Source organism: Meriones unguiculatus, chromosome 5, assembly GCF_030254825.1.
Source record: "Meriones unguiculatus strain TT.TT164.6M chromosome 5, Bangor_MerUng_6.1, whole genome shotgun sequence".
In the NCBI taxonomy this organism is placed as follows: domain Eukaryota; kingdom Metazoa; phylum Chordata; class Mammalia; order Rodentia; family Muridae; genus Meriones; species Meriones unguiculatus.
The window spans coordinates 1,480,851-1,502,757 of record NC_083353.1 but is presented as its reverse complement, the minus strand read 5'-3'; the positions used below and the strand labels follow the sequence as shown (position 1 = coordinate 1,502,757).

The 21,907-nt window shown below is 43.3% G+C and overlaps 1 protein-coding gene across 10 annotated transcripts in view; it reads left to right on the top strand.

Annotated features, from left to right (window-relative positions):
• The window catches only part of Znf638 (zinc finger protein 638), a 118,114-nt gene that overhangs the window by 23,369 nt on the left and 72,838 nt on the right, over positions 1 to 21,907 (top strand). The window contains exon 1 of one of the 10 annotated variants that reach the window (XM_021641706.2): positions 20,313 to 20,458. The exons of 8 other annotated variants lie outside the window; for them this stretch is intronic. The gene's annotated coding sequence lies outside the window, so the exon portion shown is untranslated. Of the gene's footprint in view, positions 1 to 20,312; positions 20,469 to 21,907 lie in introns of those variants that run through there. One more of the 10 variants, XM_060383453.1, reaches the window with a different exon arrangement.

Below are 21,907 nucleotides of genomic sequence, written 5' to 3'. Positions count from 1 at the left end.
GATTTTGAGACTTTGGGCTAGAAATCTGATTGAACACTTTACTTAAGATTAATGTACTGTTTCAGTAGGACCTTGGAAGAGAGTTATGAGAACCATATGGACTGAGGGGCCCAAAGCAAGAGGCTTCACTTGGAGAATGATATTAGCAACTGAGCTCGAGAATGTTCTAGTGATATATACATATATATATCACTATATATTATATATATTATATATATATAATTTTTTTTTGCAGGGGTGGGGGGTGCAAAGTGTCTACTTCCTGCCTTTGTCTCATGAACTTGCCTGAAGCTTCATATAAAAGTAATTAGCTGATTAATTTTGGTTGAGGAGATTTTAAGACAGCCTAATACTGATTGTCACATGGTTGTTGGAAAGAAAGAAAGAAAGAAGGACATGACTTCCCCTGGGTATGATGGGAAAAAAGTAGGTATGAGGGAGAGCATAGCTAGAAGAGGGACATCTGGGAGAGTCCAGAGTCTCCCAGACTCTGGGCTATGTGAGGAGTTGAGGGAGGCAAGAGCCAGGAGAGTAAATGGTAGACGAAAGGGCCAGGTAACCAAAATGGCTGGATTGTATGGGGAAGGGCAGTTTGGGGAGAACAACCAAGCCCCTGGGCTGGGGAAGTTTGGGGTAGGGGATGTAGTATGCCAGCATATCTTGTAACAGAATAGAGACTGAGGGATGCTGGGACAACCTGGAGGTCAGGTCCACTTTAATATGCCAAATAGGCCTTTTATGTAGGTCTATGGTGAAAAAGAATAATTTGTACAGAAAAAAAAAGCCCAAAATGTATAATTTAGAAAGGAAAATGACACAAAGTTACCACCACACCTTGTGAGAAAAGGGATGCTGTAATTGCCACGGAGATTACAGCAGTCAAGGACAGGCCTAATCTGCTCTAGAATAAAGGAGAATGTGCCCTAAAGACAGGACCCACCCAGCTGAAGTTTAAGAAAGGAAAAGGCCTAAAGACATTTCTATACTTTCAAAGCAATAAGGACCAAAAACTGCTGCTAATATGGTTCAAAGGGGTCAGAGTTCACCCAAAGCTGGTAGCTGAACTTTGTGGTGTCATTCATGTGGCAAGGATTCAAGAGCAAAGGGGTCATGGACTCTTCCTCTACAGTGGAGAGCTACAGAGGGCCAGGGAATATGTGGCAGGTGGTTTCTGAGAGGTCAAGAGACCCTAAGAAGCCATTGCAGAAAGCTGTGGAAGTAAAGCCTGAGTTGCCTTGGTGATCCCAAGACTTTGGAGATGCCACAGCTGTGAGGTACCTGCTAAAGAGAGCAAAATACAGGAAGCAGAACCAACCCAGAAGAGAGAAGAGTTTGCAGGCAGCAAGGAGAGAGCTTCTCAGCCTTTTGACAGCAGATATGGGTCTACAGGATTTGACATTTGCCTCTCCAGGTTTGGTCTTGCTTTGGTCCAGTATTTCTTCACTATGCCCCCCACTCTCTTGGAATGGTAATGTATATTCTGTGCCTTTGTAGGTTGGAAATACATAATTTGCTTTTTTTTTTTTTTAATTTAACAGAGGTTTACAAATAACAGGCTTTGGGGACTTCTGAAGTTGGATCAAATACCCGTAATAATATGGGGGACAGGGAACTGAATGATTTCAATCAGTATCTGCCAGTCTTGGGAATTTAATTTTTGTTTCCCAGTTAGTAGTCTTGTTTGGGTAGGTTTAGGAGGAATGGCCTTGGTGGGACATTTAGGTAACTGGAGCATGTTTGAGGCACCGTGCCTAGTTTGTTCTCTCTGCTTCAGGTTTGTGGCTGCTCCAGCCGCCATGCTAGCCTTCTGCCAAACTTCTCTGCTGGGATGTTGATAGACTCTCACCCTTCTGGATCCATAACCCCAATAAACCCTTTCTTCTATAAGTTACCTTGGTCATGGTATTTTATCACTGAATGAAAAGAAAAAGTCTAAAAAGGAACGGAAAGCACATTACTGTTCCAGGTATGGTGGAGGAGAAAGTTTTTTGTAGATAAAAGGGAGAGCATAGGTAGAGACAGGGACTTCTGGGAGAGTCCATAGTGGACATGACCAGGCTCAGCTGAGTCATGTGGGGAGGGGGAAGGAAGTGGAGGGGGAAAGGTGGAAATCTAGTGAAACAGCCAGGAGACCAAAGGTACAAGAGGTGGGTAACCAAAATGGCTGGATTGTATGGGGAAGAGCCTCTGGGGGAAGGGCAGCACAGCCCTGGGCTGGAGAGTTCAGGGTAGAGGTGTGGTATGTGAGCCCCACCTTGTAACAGGTAGGGACTGAGGGTGGTAGGAGAACCTGGGTCCGCTCTGGTATGTTAATAGGCACCTCTGCTGTTTGTCCTGGGTTTGAAATTTAGCAATCCCAGTTATAGAAAAGTCATTAATACACTGTTTCCATGAGCTAGGAATTTAGGATTAACTCAACATGTAATTCTTTTGTTTGGGGGGGAAGAGCTGTTTGTTTGTTTTTTGTTTGTTTTGAAACAGGGTTTCCTGGAACTTTCTCTGTAGTAGATCCCCTGCTCTGCCTCCCTGAGTGCTAGGATTAAAGGCTTGTGCCACCACTGCCAAGCTCACCATGCAATTCTTAGCTCAGTTTCTCACACTGCTGCTTTCAGGATGTTAACTCAGTCGGTTACCGCTTTAAGACTTAGTTAGGGCTGAAGGTTTTGTATTAAAAAAGCGGCTCACTGAAGAGGCTGGCAGCCTGACAGGTGTTGGCGTAGGCTTTACGATTATCTTAGAGTTGTTATTGCTGGATGAAACACCATGACCAAAGAGCTAGTTGGGGAGGAAAGGTTTATTTGGCTTACACTTCCCATTTTGCTGCTCATCCCTGAAGAAAATAAGGACAGGAACTCAAGCAGGGCAGGAACCTGGAGGCAGGAGCTGATGCGCAGGCCAAGGAGGGTGTGCTGCTTACTGGCTTGCTCCTTATGCTTTCTTTTAGAACCCGGGACCGCCGGTCCAGGGATGGCACCACCCGCATGGTCTGGGCCTCCCCCATTGATCATTAATTTTTTTAAATGCCTTATAGCCAGATCCTATGGAGATATTTTCTCAACTGAAGCTTCCTCCTCTCTGACAACCCTAGCTTCTGCCAACTTTACATAAAACTAGCCAGTACAATTACTTTAGTTTTTTATTTTAGTTTTTCATTTTCTTTTATGTATATAGGTGTTTTGTCTGCATGTATGTCGGCGCACTACTCATGTATCTGATGTTTATGGACACTAGAGGAGGACGTTGAGTTACCTGGACCTGGAGTTACAGATGCTTAGAGCTGCCGTGTGGGTTCTGGGAACTGAAGTTAGGTCCTATAGAAGAGCAGCAAGCGCTCTTAATTACTGAGTCATTCCTCTAGCCCCCATTCCAGTTGTGTTTTTTTTTTAATTTAATTTTATTTACTTTTTGTATTTGAGTGTTTGTTTCCATGTAAGTCTAAATACCACATACATGTCTGGTGCTCACAGATGCCAAAAGAGGGCACTGGATTTCCTGGGACTGGGGTTACATACAGAAGACTGTGAACAGCCATGTGGGTTTTAGGCATTGAACCTGGGCCTCCCAAAAGTATAGTCAGTGTGATTAACGGTTGAGCTATCTCTCCAGCCCCACATTATAGGTTCTTAATGGCTATGTGGAAGTCATCCAGTTACTGACCTTCCCTGGAGAAAAGAAGTGATACAGCAGGCAGCAGTGCTCTTCTTTATAAATTAGCTTTGAATACCAGTCAATGTCCTTTTCACCACGCTTGCTTCATTAAAAACAGTGATTGAAGTCTGCCTCACATTGAAGGGAAGGTAAAGAGGTTCCAACTCTTAAAGTGAAGTCACTCGAATGTCTGATTGTGTTTAAAAGCCGCTTAATAGAGGCAAACTGATTTCTGGTTGCCATTTCATTCACCATTGATAAAACCCTAGATAAATCACTGCTTCTTTTCTAAGTTTGTGTTTGGACTTCTTTCTGTATGTATTATGCCTTGGGGCATCTTATCATCCACAAAAGCTAAGTAAGGTGTTGGTATAATGTTCTTGTGGAACACATACAATTTACCCTTGTTCATTCAAATGCTGATTTCTTTACCCCACTATCTGGTTTCAGTATGGACATTGCATTGTGATGTTTATTCTAAGCATCACCTGTCTCAAGTTTGTATAAACATGCCACCATTTGTTCTCTGTATTTTCAATAAAACAGCCAGCCAATGCTGATCAATGGAGAGTATAGGGTGGGACGTCCTGGTCTGGAGGGGAGGAGAAAGGAGCCAGGGGGAGGAGTCAGAGGACAGAGATCAGCAGGAGAGGACTTGGAACCAGGAGATGAACCAGGCCTAAGATATGACCAAAAGCAAGTATAATGTGGGAAATCTGAATGGGAGGAAACTATGTGGGCTTGGAGGTTTAGGATGTAGTAACTATTGCCCAGCATTGTGTTCTAGGTTACTTAAATAAATCCTAGTCTCTGTGTGGTGATTTGGGTATACAGCTGGCTTAGGAATAAGCACTGTTTAACTGAAAGATAAATCAATGATAAATATTAATAATCAACAACACTAAGGGTTAGTTTGAAGGTACTTTCCTTCTTCAAATTTTATTTTATTTTTTACATATACTGGAGATTTGACTGCATGTGTATCTGTGCACCATGATATATGGTGCTTGTGGAGGCCAGAAGAGAGTGCTGGAGCCCCCGTAACCCCAGTTACAGGTGGGCGTGAACTACCATGTTGGTTCTGGAAATTGAACCTATGTTCTCTGCAAAAGCAGTAAGTACCCTTAACCACAGAGTGAGTCATCTATCTCTTCAGCTCCAAACTAGGTCTCTTGATGTCTGCATAACTTTATATAAGAGAAAACACATCTGGGACGTCTCAAGCTTATTGTCATGACCCTCTGTCTATACTAACACTTAGATTTGGATTCTGAAGGAAGAGGAAGAACAGTAACTGTCAGCATCCTCTTCATTAGGATGCTTGTACTAGAGCAGAAGTGCTGATAAGCTAGACTGTATTACTAAAACAGTTCTGTTCTGTTTGCAGATCATGGGGGAGTTTGTGATCACTGTCCTTCCTCTAATGCTCCCAGGCACTGAGCGCTGACTGTGGTGAATGTGCAGAATCAGAGCTCTAGACAGAGCTGCTCAGGACTTGCCTGGCTAATTGGAAAACAGGGTTGGGTAAAAGAAGAGAATGGGAAATTGCCGAATCAGAAAACAAGTGGTAAGATAGCTTTTTTATTTTTATTTTTGGAGACCAGATTTCTCTGTGTAGTCCTTGGCTGTCCTGGACTTGCTTTGTAGACCAGACTGGCCTCGAACTCACAGAGATCTGTCTGTTTCTGCCTCCCTAGTGCTGGGATTAAAGGCATATGCCACCATGCCTAACTGGAATAGCTTTTTTTAAAAAAACCTGTTTATATACATTTGTGTTATTTTTTAATGCCTGAGAAATACAATTTACAGTAGGAAGGAATTATTGTTGCCCTTTGGTTTAAAGGCTTCAGTCTATGGTTACTTGGTTGTCTTGCTTCTTGGTTCTCTTGGGTGTGGTAAGGCAGAACATTGTGGCAGGGAGCATGTGGTGAAAGAAAGTGGCTTACCTCATGATAGACAAGAGGCAGAGAGAGATGGAGAGAGGTGGGGACTGAGAGAAAGCTACCTTTCAAAGGCATGATCCTCCGGAACCTACTTTCTAAAACTAGAGTATTTCCACTAGAAACACTCACTCAAATACTCAAATTATGACTCCCTCAATGGAGCAATCCATTGATTCAATTCAGCAATGGTCTCTCATCTTTCAATAGCATCTCCAGCTAGAGTCTACTTCTTCATTACTGGAGCCTTTTGGGACGCTGTTGCTATGACAAGATACCCTAACTAAAAGCAACTTAGGAGAGGGAAGGGTTTGTTTATTCGGCTTACACTTCCCATATCACAGTCCATCTCTGAGGGGAGTCAAGGTGGGAACTCCAGGCAGGCTTGCTCACTTCTTCTGTCATTTCTACTCTTCTGTTACTTCTAACCAAGGAACAGCCAAGGAAGTACAACATAAACCATGGAGAAAAAAATGTTGGAGGGCTCCCTGCAGGCTCATGCTTAACTAACCTTCGTTTACAGTCAAGGCGCACTTGCCCATGCAATGATGCAGCCAACCTCATTACATATATTACATCAATTGTAATGAAGATAGTTCCCCACAGACATGCCCGTGAGCCAGGATGATGTAAGAAATTCTTCAATCGAGACTCTTCACAGGTGACTCCAGGCTGTTGGTGTTAGATTGGGATGGATGGAGGTAGAGTGGAAAGAAAAGAAAGCAGGCAGGCATTTCCAGAAGCAGAACTGGTTTTTTTAATCAGAACAATTAAAGAGCCACAGTTTGTCTGTGGATGTGGAGACTGTGCATACATGACATGGGATAGGGGCAGGGGATGTTTGGTTATTTTATGTAAATAAGGCAAAAAGAGGATTTCTGGAAGGTTCTACTCCAGGTCAGTTCCCCTCCAGTCTCAAAGATGTAGATACCACTCAAAAGAGGTATGATCCTCTTATCAGAAGTGCCCTGGAACCCAAGAGCCCAAAGATTTTATCAGCGAAGTCAGCTTTCCTGTGCAGATCTTCTCAGTCCACCTGAGACTTTCAGGTCATTAACCCTTCAGTGTTGTATTGATGGCTGAAGGTAATTAGGACAGGCACACTTCAAAGCCAGAGCACAGCAGAAGCGCACCGACAGCTTTAGAGGGAAATGAAGACGGAAGAAGTTTTCAAGGCGACCAGGAGGCATAAAAACTGGAATCAGTGTGGATGGAAGAGTCTTTGGAGGAAATGTTTTCCTATGACTGGCCTACGTTTTAATGAGCATTGTTCAGTGTACAGAAGATTTTTTTCAGAACCAAATTTGACAAATAAACTAATCCAATTTCCCTCACTTCCCCATTTACATATTAGAAAACTGAATTCCAATGAGTTTAGGATCAAAGTCAGGTGGAGAGATGACTTGTGATCCAGTGAGTCATCCAGTGTCTGCATTATCTCAAATGTCCAGGAAGGCTTTATGACATGGTCCTTACCAACTGTCCACCTTCACTTCTTCCCCTCCGTCATCCTTTCTCAACTGAACTTGTGAGTCCCAGGGCTGGGCATTGGCACTTGATGTTTCTCTCACCACAAAACTCTTCTTTGAGATGTCTGTATGGCTTCCTTTTATATCTTTCTCAAATGGAGCCTTTTGAGCGAAGGCTTCCTTGAGTCTCCTGTATAAATATTTCCATTTTCTATTGTATTATCTTAATTTTATATTGCAACATTATATATTTACTTGCGTATTATTTCCTTTCATTGAAGTTAAATTCTTTGAGGGCAAGAACTTCATTTTGTTCATTGCCTTGTCTTGCAGTGCTTGGAATACTTACTTGCAAGGAATACCTATTCACTATAATATTGGTTCAGCTGTCTTTTCCTTCTTTGCCTCAAACCTTTAAAATCTAAATACCTTCTATTATAACTAAGTCATGTCCTTACCCATTTCCAAATTCGCCTGCACCCATGTGTTGAAGTCCTCGATTCCAGGGCTCTTTAGAAAGTTGCTGCACTTGGAGAGTGAGCTTTTTGAGAAGTGTTCAGAGTTAAATGAGATAATAAACATGGGGCCCTAAACCGATGTTATTGGTAGGCTTGTGGAAAGAGGAGGAAGTACTACGAATGCTGTGCGCAAAGAAGAGGTCCTTAATCTTAAACCTGTGACCTCCAGAACTAAGATACAGCCATACATTGCTTAATGACAAGAATGCATCCTAAGAAATGTATCTTTAGGTGGTTTCATCACTGTGCAAAAATAGAGTATATTTGTACAAACCTAGATAGTATCAGCCAGTCAGCTTAAATTCCCTCTTCATTCATAGGAAATGCTAAAGACAAGACTGCTGCTGGTGTGTCATGGGATGCTGTCTGACAGTAAGCTTTTTTCTAAGTTGGGTACATTATAAATAATGGTCACAGAGCCAAGAATGATGGTACAGACTTACAGTCCCGACACTTGGGAGGCCAGGCTGGAGGATTATGAATTTGAGGCCAGTCTGAACTACAGATGAAACCCAGTCTCAAACAAAAAACAGAAATAAAATAATACCAACAAACATAGGAGAGTAAACATATCAAATGATGATAGTCACTTGTACATAAGTCTGCACACTATATTTTATGTGGCTAGCAAGGTCATAGGTTTACACCAACATTACTACAAACACAAGTTGTCTTTGACGCCACTGTAACTACTGTGGTGGTCTGAATGAAAATGGTCGCCATGGGCTCATAGGGACCAGCTCTATTAGGAGGCTTTGACGGAGGAAGGGTGTCATCAGGTGGGGTGAGCTTTGGGGCTTCAGATGCTCAAGCTAGGTCCAGCACTTGTCTTTGTTTGTTGCCTGCTGATCTGGATGTAGAGCTCTCAACTCCTTCTTCAGCACCGTGTCTGCCTGTGTGCCACCATGTCCCCAACGTGACGGCAGTGGATTAAACAGCAGAGCTGTAAGCCAGTCCCAATTAAGTGTTTTCCTCGTAAGAGTTGCCGTTGTCACAGTGCCTCTTTAAAGCAATTGAAACCCTAAGACAACTAACTACACGATCACTAGGAGATCACTAGGAGTTTTCAGTCCCAATGCCACAAACGTGGGTGTCCTGTAAATTAAAAAGTTGTTTTGTGGCTTATGATTCTGATTCCTGTTAAGCTACCCAGACTGTGGTACTTTCTTATGGCATCCCTGGAATACGCATACAGTTCTTCTTCACCCATCTTTAATATCCTCTCGTACTCAAGCTGTGACTAGGCCTCCAGGGTGCCTCCAAGCTGGCTTTCCTCTCAGAGCTTTGTTTGATGTTTTTTTCCCTTTCAGATGTCAATGCTAGGTAGTCATATCCTTTAGTTAGGTCTCTGCTCAAATCTCTCTTCCTCAGCAATGTATTCCGTCTTACTTCAGTTGACAGCCTATAGCCTCCTTTTTCTCTGATTTTGGGTCTTCTTTTGTTTTTTTGTATAGCAATTTTTTTTTTTAACTTATACCTGCTATTTGCTTATATTCCTGTGCAAGGCTGCATGTGCCCTGACTGCAGGACTTAGTGGTCCCTTTTGATTTACCACTGACTTCTTGATGCCAAGAATAGTTCAACAGCAATCCCCATAGTGACATTTTGTTCTCTGTGTGTGTGTGTGTGTGTGTGTGTGTGTGTGTGTTGTGAGACGGAGAGTAAGGTGCTGCTCCAAGAAAAGCCATTGAGGTGAAGTCCAGGGAACAAAATTCATAAGATATTTAAGTCTCTGAGACAGGAAGGATGACGTGTGTAGAGAGAAGCACCTAGGTCAGTCCTGAGGTAGACAGGGCAGGCATGAAGGGAGGGGAATGCAGGGTAAGAAGCTTAGGATTGGCTCCTAGCTGCATAGATGGTTCTTGGTTGCCTGGTCCCTGACCCTGGGGTAAATGATCTAGGCTGACAAATCTGATCTCCTGGGGAGTTGGGACCTATGAAGGAGGGTGGCTAGTATGCCTTTTAAAGCTTGTTTATATGAATTTATTAGTCCTAGGTAGTCCTGAGAGATAGAGTTTCTCCTTATCCAGGAGTTTTGTTTTGTTTTGTTTCGCAGGGTTTCTCTGTGTAGGCCCTTGGCTGTCTTGGACTTGCTTTGTCAACCAGGCAGGCCTCAAACTTACAGAGATACACCTGGCTCTGCCTCCAAGTGCTAGGATTAAAGGCTGTGCCACTTACTGCCTGGCCCTTCTCCAGGAATTTTAAGATGTCACAATTCATAATAAGAAGGTAACTAAAAATATGTATAATACGTATTTATTTGGATCAGTAAATGAATGCCTAAGTGGTATGGTCTCATCAGTAAAACAAATAGATCATTAATCCAGATTAGTTCTATGCCGGAACCCGCCAGCAGAGTCGAACGGTTCTTGAGTCGGGAGTGAGGCTTGAAATTAATAAACCAACACACAACACATGGGACCTTTTTGAGAGGCTCTACTGGAAACTAGATGCCTTGCTTTATTCCAGACTCCTTTTAAGCCAGAGCAAAAGCACCTCAGCACAAGGAATTAGTTTACAAGGAAGTAAAGTGAAAGGTGTGACTTGGACCAGACATCCCACCTGCTGTCTCGGACAAAAGGAGATAGACTTGGAAATTTATCACTGACTCCAGTAAAGGCCAAGGTGAAAGCGGTCAAAGCAGTCTTTCCTCTAAGATCTAAATAACAAAGCAGGCTGGCAGAGCAGCAGCTCCCAACAGTTCTATAAGCTCTTTATTCAGGAACTAGATAATTTTGTGTTTTCTGTAAAAAACATTCTTTTATTTTAGCCTGCAGTGTGTGTGTGTGTGTGTGTGTGTGTGTGTGTGTGTGTGTGCGTGTGTGTGCGCGCGCATGTGCATGCGTTCATGTGCATGCCACCATATGCATGTATGGAGATTAGGATTTGCTTGAGTGAGATGGAGCCTTCCATTTTGTGGTTCTAGGGATCAAACTCAGGCCATCAGATTTGGCACCAGGTGCCTCTACTAGCCAACCATCTCACTGGCCCTTGTTATTTATTTACCTTAAAGGAAAGATACAGGGCAGTTATGGAGAAGTGATAGGTTCTCCTGCTGACAAGCCAATGCAAGTTAAAGTATGAAGGCAGGTTTATTCGGGGCAACTCTCAGATGGGTCCACAGGTCCCAAGGAGTGGGGCCAGGGGAGTTGCCACGCAGACAGAGGGACAGAGAGGGTGGAGGAAGGAAGGAAGTGTGCACGTGCAGAGAGAGGTGATACAGAGAGAGAGGAGCAGGAAATGCAGAGAGTGAGGAGGTTTATGTAGTATCTGGGTTATATAGTGGAGGCCCTCTGGGGGAGAGGAGGCCCTGCCCCTGGGCTGGAGTGTTTAGGGTAGAGGGCTGGGTATGGCAGCCATGCCCTGTATCAGGTAGGGATGCAGGGTTGCCGGGAGAACCTGGAGGTCAGGTCCATTTTGGCATGTTAAATAGGCACCTCAGCAATTTGGCCTGAAGCCTGACATCTCAGCCTTTTGTTGATAATAAATGTATAAGGGAAAAACTTACTGCTGACATTGGGCATCATTATTGGTGGTGCTGGTGGGATGTTCAAAAAGCTGGAATGTTGATCAAGTCCAGAAAGAGCAGGCTGTTTTACTTTCTGTCTATGTTATGGAACCATCAGGGACTAGCCACTTTTGAAACTGTCCTGGATGCAGATTTTGAAAAACATCTAGACCTGGAAGGTGCTGGGATGTGTGTGTGTGTGTGTGTGTGTGTGTGTGTATGTATGTGTATAGATAGATAGATAGATAGATAGATAGATAGATAGATATCTATATCTATATCTATATAGGCAGAAGATAAAGTTAGGAGTTTATGGAGAAAAATTTTTATTGGGTGTACATTTGAAATATTTAGGCCCACAGTCTTGGTGGTTGGAGGAGGTAGGGGTCCCAGAACCACAGAACCAGGGAAAGAAGAATAGATCCCACCCTCAGGAATAGGGAGGGAGGGAAACAGGCTGTTGATTGACAGTACATATCTGGGGTGCATTTGACCTGTGAGAGGTGGTTTCCAGTGGATTCCCTGAAGCTTACAAGTGTCTTTTAAAGTTTACAAAAAGAGATATATTTTAGCTGTGTTAATATTACCACTGTTTGTAATCTGTACTGAAATCCACATTGTAGAAAGACCAGTAGACTCACACCTTTGTGTCATAGTAGAAGCTTGGGAAACAATTTAACATCATGAGTTTGTGACTATGAAGTGGATTGTATGTTTGAAGGCTTTACCAGAGTTAGACCAATAAAATATCAGAACTCCATTGATTATTGTTAAAGCCCTGAACAGTCTTATTACAACAGTAGCATAGGGAGGGGAAGAAATCTGAATCATTTTTAATTTCTTTTTTTATTTCAGTTTATTTACTTTATATCCCTTCATTTCTTTTATATACCTTAAATCACGTTATCACCATTGAAGGTTTTATGTCCTCCAACCTTCATAACTTAAATTTACTAGCCTTAAAATACCTTTTTAGATCCTCACTTTCTTAGACCCTCAAACACTTTCTTAGATCCTTATAACCTAAGCTTTCGTATCCTCAGACCTTATATAAACTTTACTTTTTTCCAATTATTCACCATAAGACACAAGTGATTGATTACTGGGAGCAGTTACTGTAAAGTGAGGTCCTTTAGATGAAGGAAATAGTAAAAAGTTACTTCTTTCGTTAATCTAGTCTTCAAACCCATCGGAGTCTTGAAAAGGATAAATTATAGCAAGAAGTATAATCTAAATGGCCTTGTATCAAGTAAAATGATAGGGACTTACCCATTACCCAGACAGTCACCCACTAGGCTCCTGTGGTGTCAATGGCTATGGCTTTCTTCGGGGAACAGGTCCCAAGGCAGCATCAGTCTTCAGTTGAAAGGCCCTGACAGACTTTTCTGTGAAGCAGGAACTTGGGAAGGCAGGTGTATCTTTGTCTAAGCAAAGTAAGGCAGTCAGTTCCAGTGTCCTGCCTGTCCACAGTTTGGTAAGGGGCCTGGCATCGAGGGAGGCATTAGGGCAGTCTTTCCTGGTGTTTAGCAATACAGCATAAGGTGGAGTCATCACTGGTGTCATCTGTTTACTTGGAAGATTCTGGGGCACTGCTAAGAGCTGGGGTCTCTCAGAGTAAGCTTTTCACTAAGAATTTAAATGACATATTTAGCAGCTCTCTGAAGTGCCTGAGGATCATCTGTGTATGTACAGTACATTTGAATAGAAAAACTTTGCTTGTTTCTAGTTACCGGTCCTAGGCCTAACCTTGAAAATATATACAGGAAGGTAAATAAGACAATATAGATTGGAATATTGGCAACCTTAGTTAAGATGGCATTGAAGTCTTATCTCTTTCCCATAACAGAGATGGCTTCCAGACAAATGCCTGCCCCCAATCAAGATGGCAGTGAAGCTATGATTCAGCCTTCTTTATTTCCTAGTTAGGATGGTGACCAGCTACATGTTGTTTCTATCCCTGAATGGAATCATGCCACACAATTTAAGATTTTCTAAGGACAGATTTTCAATCAGTAACCCCAAGTTATGTTTTAATTTAAACTTTTGTTATAAGTTTAAAGTCAAATATTATTGCAGAATATATAATTTTTAAACCATACTCAATGAACAGCTTATAAACAAATCTTTAGATAAAGGTTAGATAAGAATTTGGAGCATAATTGTAAGATATATATGTGTGTATATATCTGTATATATATATATATATATGTTTTTTTCTTTGAGAGCAGAGTGCAAAGAAATCAGATAAAAGATTAAGAGTGGGGAAGTGAAACTTAAAGGGTAGAGCAGAGCAAGTTTATATATAAGATATTTGGGAATCATTTGTCTGGTGGTGACAATTTGGAAGTCAGGTGCGTAGTTTGTAATAAAATCTGAGTCCTTGAACAGAGCATGCTTAGGGTATTGCAGGCCAGCTGTAGGTAGCCAGGAGGGGGGAAGGGCCTTCGGTCCCTGGGGGTGGGGAGTGTGTGATTGAGAGCCAGAGCCATGTGGAGGACAGAAATGGCTAAAGAATCAAACTCTAGAATTTGTAATTCACAGACAAATGATCAGTACATGCCTTGGAAGGGTCAGATCAGCAGTTTGGTTCCAGCAGCCACTAGGGTAGGGAAAGAAGGGGAGGGGCCAGAGCATGGTTCCCAAAAATCTGGACCCAGGAAGTTGAGACTGAAATGGTCCGTGCAATATCTGAGACAAACCCAGTTTGGATAAATTTCACAGTCGAGCTTGCCCTCGGGGTGCTGCAGTTCTTGGCAGGGAATCTCGGGGTTTTGAGACCTTAAAGAGGCACCAGATACCTCTTGGCAGTGACTGGGAAAGGATTAGTCACCTAGTCTAAAGCTGATCAGATCTAGCAGAAAGAGGAAAAGAGTAGCCCCCTGTGGCTGGCTCGGCCTGGCCTGCTGGGCTGTGGAGCAGGGGTTATGGGGGCGGTTTTTCAACTCCTCCAAGTCTCAGCGCCAGATTGTAGGTCTATCCCCTGCCCCATTAAATGAGTCAGTTCAAGCCAAATAAAAGTATAAAGGCAGGTTTGTTGGGGATACCTCTCAGGTGGATTCACAGGTCCCAAGGAACGGGGTCAGGGAAGATGTCATGCAGACAAGGAGACAGGGAAGGGAGGGGCAGGAAGAAAAAGCAAGCACACTCAGAGGAGGGAGAGGAGAGGGGAAATGCAGAGAGGGAAGGGATTATATAGTGTCTGGATTATATAGAGAAGGTCCTCTGGGGAAGAGGAAGCCCTGCCCCTGGGCTGGACCTCTCAGGGTAGTGGGCTGGGTATGGCAGCCATGCCCTGTAACAGGTAAGGACTGAAGTATACTGGGAGAGCCTGGAGGCCAGATCTGCTTTGGTTTAATAGGTCCGTCGGTCCCCTGTCCTGGGTATGAATCCCAACAAAAGGGATCGTTTGCTTTTAATACTTGAAATTCTCGCGATGGACTTTATTCATTTGTAAGAAAATTAAGCTGATATTATCTCAAAAGTTGATAGAGTGATTACATGTTTAAGTATACACAAGAAAAGGATTTTTTTGTTTTTTTACTTTGCATTCTGTTGCAATGATCAAATATTATGAACAGAAGCAACTTGGGTAGGAAAGGGTTAGTAAGCTTACACTTCCATCTTTGAGAGAGGTTAAAGCAGGGGCTTGGAGGCATGAACTTGGAGAAGGAACCGTGGGGTAGCTCTGCTTGCTGCTTGTGCAAAAGCTTATCTGGCTTTCTTATATTGTCGAGAACCACCTGTCCAGGGATGGTACTGTCCACACTAGGCTGGGCCTCCTACATCTGCTATAAGAAAGACAGTTCCTAGTTTAGTTTCCAGCCTTCACATCAGGCAGCTGGCTATTGCCCGTAACTCTAGTTCTGGTAGCATCTGATGCCTTTCTTCCTTGAGCATATATACATAGATGTACATATATACTCATGTGTACATCAGCCCTACCCTCTCTCTCACACACACACACATAAATGCACACAGACATACACAGATACATATACACGTGTGCACCCACATATACATTTTAACGTGTTGGTTACATGCTGTTTCATCATGGCCACATGCTAACCTGACCTAGACAGTTTCTCATCTGAGGCTCTCAGATTATTTAAGGCTATGTTAAGCTGACAATTAAAGGTAGCTAGAGTAGTCATAAATACAAATTTAGAACTATTTAGAGGCTTTTATATAATTTCTGGGTATTTGTTCTTCTCAAGTGTCTTAGTCATTGTTCTATTGCTGGGAAGACACATCATGACCCAAGGCAACTCTTATTAAAGAATGCATTTAACTGAGGGCTTGCTTACAGTTTCAGAGCCTTAGCCCAGCATCAACCGTGGCAGAGACCATGGCCGCAGGTAGGAGAGTGGCAGGGAGCATGGCAGCAGGCAGGTAGAGAAGTGTGAGAGCTACATTCTCATATACAGAGAGAGAGAGACACTGGACCTGGCTTGGCTTTTGAAACCTTAAAGCCCACCTCCAACAAGGCCACACCTATTCTCTCTAATTCTCTCAGAGTTCCACTCCTTAGTGACTAAGCATTCAAATATATGAGCCTATGGGGAGCATTCTTATTTAAGCCTCCATGTGGAGAGCTCCCTGCTCTCCATAGGCTTGGAGCCATATCATAATGTAAAATCCCCATAGTCTGTTACAGTCTCAATATGTTTAAAAATACCAAGTTCAGAGTTTCTGAGACTCGTTGCACTCTCTTAACTAACATAACCCCCTGTAAAAGAAAAAAAAAAAAAAAACAAAACCAGATTACATACTTTCAACGTATAGTAGCATATACACTGCCATTCCAAAAGGAGTAAAGGGAGCATAGTTAGAAAATACTGGACAAGAGCAAATACCAAATTCTGCATCTCCATGTTTAATGTCAAAATGCTCTTCAGATCTCCAACTCCTTCTAGCTTTGTTGACTGAAACATACTTCTCTCTCTTGGGTTGGCTCCACGCTTGATCTGCAGTTCTCCTTGGCAGGTATCTCATGGCTCTGGCATCCCCAACATCTTGGAGTCTCCAACATAATCCAGGCTTTACCTTCACAGCTTCACAAAATGGCCTCTCTGGGCATCCATGCAGGGACACCCCTGACATAAGCCTGGTCTTGGTGGCTTTCCTTAGCTATGGAGGGAGATTCCACAACCCCTTTCTCATATCCTTGACTCTAAAACCAGAACCATGTGGTTGTAGAAGATGTTACGTTCTGTTCCTTGCTTGGGCTGGAGCTTGGCCTCCTCTTTTAGTTACATTTGCATCAGCTTTCTGCTGCTGATGGTTTCCTTACTTGCTTAAAAGATTTATTAAAATTCCTTTTTCCCAAGCTAGAAGCTTAGCTGGGTAGGGTCTGGCCTTGAGGTTACTATTCTTTATCCCATTTAGCATCAGGATTTTCTTTAAACTTTAAAGGAGATATCCTTTAGCACTGGACTTAGCTCCATATACTTCTTGATCCTCCTTTTCACCTCAAATTTTTCTTTGTCCAACTTCCTTTCATTATAGATTAAAATCTATATTGAAATCATTAATAGTGATTAGTAATAACTAAATGACACAGTCAAGGCCAGGCTGATTTGAAGTCTTCTTTCCTAAGCCATCAATACAAAATTCTTCAGTATACCCTCAGGCAGATTTTAAGGATGAGGCCAAAAAGCCACATTCTTTGCCGAAATATAACAAGAATGATCTCTAGGCCGCTTAATACTAGTCTTTATCTCTGCAGCTTCTTCAGCCGGTCCCTCCCAGTTTCAATTGCCCTCAGGTAATCCTCTTACCTCAGTCTCCTTTTGAGTTATAATTCGGTTGTATATCCCTATGCCTGGCTGAAAATGAGGACATGACCATGGCTACCATATTCCTACCAGGATTGCCTGTAAAGCCCTGCTTAGAGTGGCCAACAGCTTTTCAAAGTCCCAAGCGCTTTCCTGTCCCTCCAACAAGCAGCATGGTCAGACCCAGCCCAGCAATAGCCAGTTCCTAGTATTGATTGTGTTTTCCTCACTGTTCTGTGAAGAAATACCACACAAGACAACTCTTACAAAAGGAAGCATTTAATTGGGGAGCTTGCTTGTAGTCTCAGAGGTTCAGTTCTCTATCGCGGCAGGGGACATGGAGGCACACAGGCCACCGCTGGAGCAGTAGCTGAGAGGACCTAGAGGAGGAAAGGAACGTGATTTTCCTGCTTTGGGCTTTTGAAACCTTAAAGCCCAACCCCAGTGACAGGCTACTACCAAGGCCACATCTGCTCCAGCAAAGCCACACCTCGTAATCCTTCTCAGATAGTGCTGCTTCCTGATGACTAAGCATTTAGCTTATTTTTAAACAAATTTTAAAATATTTTACTTAAAAGACAGCAATCATGTTGTTTCTACTACAATGCTTTGTCCCTTTAAAAACATTTTTTAAAATTTATCACAATTTATTCACTTTGTATCCCAGCTGTAGCCCCTCCCTCATCTCCTCTCAGTCAAACCACCACATAAGGGATAGGGTGAGGCTTCCTAGTTTACAAAGAAATTCTGAAGTCATGAAGGAAAAATGATAAATTTGAGTGCATGAAAATTTAAAGGTTATAGTGGCAGAGACACAGAAAATATTAAAGGAGAGAAACTAAATGTAACATTTAACAAAAGATAAATACTGTTTGAAGGCAACAATGCCCACCACTATACCACCAGCACACGTGAAAAAAATACTTTGTATATAGGAATTATCTTCTGGGCTGGAGAGATGCCCCTGGTTAAGGATGTACATTACTGTTCTTCCAGAGGATGGAAGTTCAGTTCCTACCTATGTCAGATGGCTTATAACTACCTGTAACTCTAGAAAGATTTTATGTCTCTAGCTTCCTCAGGCATCTTGACTCTCATGAGCAATGCCCTCTAACCCAGACACACACACAAAATTAAAAATGATAAAATAAGTACTTTTAAAAAATGATTTATCTTTTGGTAAGAGACAGTGAAGTTGCTAGATGTGTGTGCAAAGAAGTTCCTAATTGTTTGTTGGAAGCAGGGTCTTAACCTATCACTCAGATTGGACTCAAGTTTATTGTGTAACCCAGACTGGCCTTTGAGTCCAGATCCTCTTACCTCAGTCTCCTTTTGAGTTATAATTCAGTTGTATATGCCTGGCTGAAAGTGAGGACATGACCATGGCTAGCAGATATGAAATGATGCTCAACAATTACACAGACACATATACACATGTGCCCCCATGTAAACATTTTTACCTGTCAGTTTTTTTCTTTCAACAAATATTTAATAATTTTCTACTGTCTTGGCATAAAGTGAGGAAAACACTTTATACTTCTGACTCCATGGGGCTCACATTCTAGCAGAGAAAGACCCATAAATCAGAAACAAAGACTAAGAATTTAATGATAGGGGCCTGGAGAAATAACTCAGTTGTTAAGAGCATTGGCTGCTCTTATAGTGGATCCTAATTCAGTTCCCAGAATCTACATGGTGGGTAGTTAAGTTACATCTGTAACTTCACTCAGAGGCTCTGATACCTTCTTTTGGCCTCTGTGGGCACAGTATGCAGGAACTCTCACATAAACCTAACACAGAATAGATTGCAAGTATGTTGGAAGCTCAGAGAGTGCAGTAAAAACAACAACATAGAACGGATCAGCATGAAAGAAAGTTCCTGAAAGAGGTGAACTCAGGAGGCTGCTCTGCTTAACTGTGGGGAAATGTTTTGCAAATCTAAATGAAATGAATGCTTTTCGGAAAAATGTAAACAATCAAATTGATTGTAGAAGACTGAGAATTTCTTATCAAACTAAATATTGTAAAACATCTGGAGAAAATTGTTGAAAAACAACTCTCAAGAAAATCACCAATAAAAATATTTTGAAGATGGGATGGCAAACTGCCTCAGTGTATAATGGGTATCAATCTCAGGTAGAACCTTCTACTTTTTTTTAGAATCTTGTACTGTCTAGGCAAGGGTTGTACTGTGAGCTACTCCTGAAGCCTCTGTATAAGCCTTCTGGGAAGTAGTCTGACACTACCTGTTAAAAGCTAGTCCCACAGTTAGAGTTGCAGCAGTTAGAAACAAAACATCATTCAGTAAGAGCTGGCTTGTGCACATCAGTATTTGTAGTGGTCAAAAAGCCATAGTCCTGTTTCCAAAGCAGGTGGAATAATTACTAGTGCAACTGCATTGTTGTTCTTACTCAACGGTGAAAGGAGGATCTCTTGTTTACTTTAAGAAGTATTAACTAAGTCTCAGGCCATGTTTACATTTTGGAGAAAATGTATGGGGTCTGTGGTGGAAGTGCAAGCCTTTAATTCCAGCGCTCAGGAGGCAGAGGCAGAAGCAGGGGGATCTCTAGAGCTGGAGGCTAGCCTGTTCTACATAGTGAATTCTAGGCCAACCATGGTCTACACTGTGAGACCTTGCCTTAAAAACCACTAAAATGAATGGATAGAAATCAAAGTGAAGGGCTGGAGAGATGGCTCAGTGGTTAAAAGCACTGCCTGCTCTTCTAGACGGCCCCATGCTCTCTTCTGGCATGCAGGTAGAAAATTCACATATATCTAAAATAAATAAAATCTTAAAAAAAGAAATCAAAGTTAAATGCTTGGTTTTTTGTTTGTTTGAGGCACATGTCTAGAAAGAGCTTGATGGCTTTTCTTTTTTGTTTGTTTCTCTATTAGGGTTTGTAGCTGGTGTTTGCTACTTTGTGGGTGCTTCTTTTCCTACCCTTTGTTCTCACAGTTTCACTCTCTAACACTAGATAGTTGGGAAAACAAGGATAGAGGGGAGAGAGGAATTGGGAAAATCCCTGAATCTAACTTCCCATTTTAAAAGATGGGAGATAAATCCGGGTGTGGAGGCACAGGCCTTTAATTCCAACAGTTGGAAGGCAGAGGCAGGTGGAATCTTTGTGAGTTCACCACCAGCCTGGTGCTACATAGGGCGGTCCAGACCTAATCTCAAAAAAAAAAAAAAAAAAAAAAAGGTGAGCGATGAGGGCGGGCCTATCTACCATATTTAAATCATCATGCTAGTAAGTGTTATGTGAATGTTACTTGGTGGTACTGAGGGAATAGTGATCGGGGCAGGCTTCATGGCAGAGAGAGGCCACCCACACAAGACCAGCGTGGTTTCCTGGAGCTGAGACCCGAGCGATGGTACCCAGGGCCAGCCACAGCAGGCTGTCGCCCCCTTCCGGCAGACGTCGGCCTTGTCCCTGACAGGCGAACGCCGAGCCCGAGACACGCAGGCGCCGTCCGTGGACAGTAGCTCTAGGCGGAGGTGCGCATGCGCGTAGCGCTATGGAGGCGGTAGCTGCTTCGTCGTCCTGACTGGAGGCCAAGTGCTAAACTGTTTGGGGCACGGATGGGATCCAGCTGTTAGTCGGTAGGCATAGGTAGGACCGCAGCCCTGCGGGGAGCCGGGGGCTGGAAGGCGGCGGCCCAGCGCGCAGACCCTGCGTCGTCCCTGTGAGGTCGCGGTCGACTATTGTATGTGTCGCAGCCGCTGCGCACAAGATGGCGGCGGCGGGGCCGGGCGGAGCTGAGGGACCCCCGGGTGGGCCTCGGCCGTGGCCGGTCCCCCTCGCCGCTCGCCGTCGGGCCGAGTGCTCCCGGGCGCGGCCGCCTGGGGCCGCGGCCCCGCGCCGGAGCGGGCCGCCGTCGGGGAGGCTCGGCCGCCCCCTCAGCGCCGCGGCTCCGCCGCTCCGGCCTGACAGCTATCGCGGCCGGGAGGCCCCGCGCCCGGGCGCCTTTCGGAGCCCGCCGGGCCGCGTGCGCCCGGAGCCCGGCTGGAGGAGCGTCCCTGCAGGGGCCTGGGGCGGGGGCGTGCGGGCAGGGCGCTCCTGCGGGCGCCGGCCTGGGAAAGGTCGGCCCGGGCGTACATGGCGGAGACACTTGCACTTTCTGAGAGGGTCCGGGAGCACCGCGCGTTCGGAATTCCTGCCTTTGTGGGTGCCGTTCCCAGCCTGGGCCTGTTCTGTGAACGAGCGGAGAGATGTCGGTACCGCTGCCTCTCGTCCCCGAGGGTGTTTCAGACATCCTTTGTTGTTGGAAGTAATTGCCTGTGAGGGAGTCTCACGATTACAAAATCTTTGTGCCTGACAGTGATTGTAGCCTCGAGCTATTTAATATTAAAATTACCCTTTGGCAGTTTGGGAATTCTGGAAGGAATTCTGAGTGTGAAAAGTTTGAAGAAAAGCTTGTCACCAGAATTCACCCGACCATGCAGATTCATCTTTCCTAACCAGTTTTGAAATTTTCATACTACACAAAATCCTCCCATTCCGGCATTTTGTGTATGAAGGGTTAATTTGTTTTTCAAGGAGGTTGTGTAAAATGACAAACTGGAAAAAGATTACAAGAAAAGTTAATATAAGGACGTTAACACAAAAATAAGCTTGTGTGTTACATTTCTTCAAAATGTTAATGGCTATACACTTCAGATTTAATGGGCTTATGTTGCATTCTGCTTTACAAAGTTTTGACTTTTATATATTCTCATATTTTGTAATGTGTACTCTCAGATATGTGGAATCCAACATGTAACATACTAAAATATGCTAAGCCATTCCCTGCCTTGTCATTTGTGTTGGAACTAATGGGTAAAGATAAAACAGTTGAAAGAAAACAAAAATCTCCTTCATTTGTTTTAACTAGTTTTCAGATATATTCATCTGACACATATGTATCACCTTGTATATTGATTATATTTTATTTATTTTTTTTGCATCTGTTATAGAGTGTACTTATGTCATAAATTTTAGTTCTAAAAAAGGTTCTCACAGTCATTTTCTTAAGAAAATGTCTTAAGAATGTTTTAAGGAGATCTCTGGAA